Consider the following 1767-nt stretch of genomic DNA (forward strand, 5'->3'; position numbering starts at 1 on the left):
TATCTAGTGACCAGCCTGGCACACAGAAACTCAGAATTGTCTTGTGTGAGTATGAGATTAATAAAGTTAAGTTTAGGTCATGTTAAGGAAGGCTCAACTTTAGAAGATAAAGAACAGCAAGTGGGAGGCCTGGTGGGGAAATATTTTTATGAAATATCGCTGCTACTTAGAAAAGTCAATGGAAAATTCTTCTACTCTTATTCTGTCTGTACTGGTCCATGAAAAATGCTACCACTAAAAACTACATTTTATGCAGATGTATGAATCGATATAATAAATAAGATGGTTTGAGGGCATTTATTTCAAACATTATTTACCAGAACCTTAAAACTACAAATGACTTCGGGACCTGCCATGGACGTGGTGAGTAGGGCAAATAAGGGATTTCTATTGCATGGAGCTCCTTTGTTCTGACTCATTCAAACCTCTTCTAATTGTTATATGTGAATGTCATTATTGTTTTACATGGAATGTCATCTCCTTTAAAGAGATATACATACTGCTGAAAAGCTTATTTTGAATTCAGTGGGTATACCAAGTTGATACTCATAAGATTGGAGACCATAAAAATCATGTATATATTTGAAATTCTAAGTTACTTCAAACATGACACATTTTTGGGCGTATTCTTACCAACATTATTCAAAAATTGGCAAAGCTGGAAATTAAAGAGTTTCCAGTTTTCAAAGTCATATAATAATTGAGAGTAAATTATTGAGAAGGGGTCATATCAGGTCTCTGACTTGAAAGACTACGTATGATTTTTATCATTATTGTCATGACGCTTAGTGTATGAGCATCCATATCCACCATTCGTTGTGATATCTATTATGATTCACTGACAGAAGCACAGCAAATCTAAGCTGATGAACTCACATGTGCTCCTAGGTTGACAAATACGCCATACAAATAAAAGATACACATAACTCAGGACTTAAGAGCACTGGCTGCTCTTCCTGAGAACAGAAAGTCAGTTACCAGCACACAAATCTTGGCTTACAACCATCTGTATCTTCTGTTCCAGGGAATCTAACATCTTCTTCAGGATGCAATACACATCTTCTTCAGGAGCAATACACACATGTTATGGCACCCATTCACATAAAATAAAAATAAATAACCTTTTGAAAACAAAAGCAAAATTTAATTGCTATTCAATATATCTGTGCATTATATTGTTGGAAGAGTGATAATGAGATTATTGATTTGAGACTAGGAAAATTGTTATGTATCATCTTAAAATGTTGTTCAAGTTCCTTTCAGTTGCACTACTACATTCTACACTCAAAATTTTTATTTTTATACTAATTATCTGAATAACTAAAATACATTTTTTTTTAAAATTTTACCAGTACTATTCTAGGTACTGCAATAAGAGGTCTACATTTGGAGTGGACAAATCAAGTTCCCATCCATTTTCCTAGCTCCAATGTCCATTTAGTGTATTGTCTTTAGAGGATATATTAAATATTAACCTGATAAGAACAGATACTACACTTGAAAAGACTGAAGAGTGACAGTTAAATATTATTTCTGGCTATGACATGTGGATGTTTTCAGAATAGATTAGTATTTAAATCAGTAAACTTGGCCAGGCAGACTGCCTTCCCCAGTGTTTATAGACAACGTCAATTGGATGCGATCTGAAAAGGACAGAATTTGGAGAGACAATGGCAACAGTCTGGGTTTTATCTCTAGTTGCCTGAGCTGAAGCATGAGTCCTTTCTCTGCTCTGAGAGTAGAATTTATACTAAGGACAATCTTGAA

General features: G+C 34.4%; 1 non-coding gene across 1 annotated transcript; it reads right to left on the reverse strand.

The window, feature by feature from the left end:
- Window positions 1-1339: 1339 nt before the first annotated feature.
- On the reverse strand, window positions 1340-1524 carry LOC130876664 (U2 spliceosomal RNA). The gene has a single exon (XR_009057320.1). It is a non-coding gene; the product is annotated as a U2 spliceosomal RNA (small nuclear RNA).
- Window positions 1525-1767: the final 243 nt, after the last annotated feature.

This window comes from Chionomys nivalis, chromosome 6 (assembly GCF_950005125.1).
Source record: "Chionomys nivalis chromosome 6, mChiNiv1.1, whole genome shotgun sequence".
In the NCBI taxonomy this organism is placed as follows: domain Eukaryota; kingdom Metazoa; phylum Chordata; class Mammalia; order Rodentia; family Cricetidae; genus Chionomys; species Chionomys nivalis.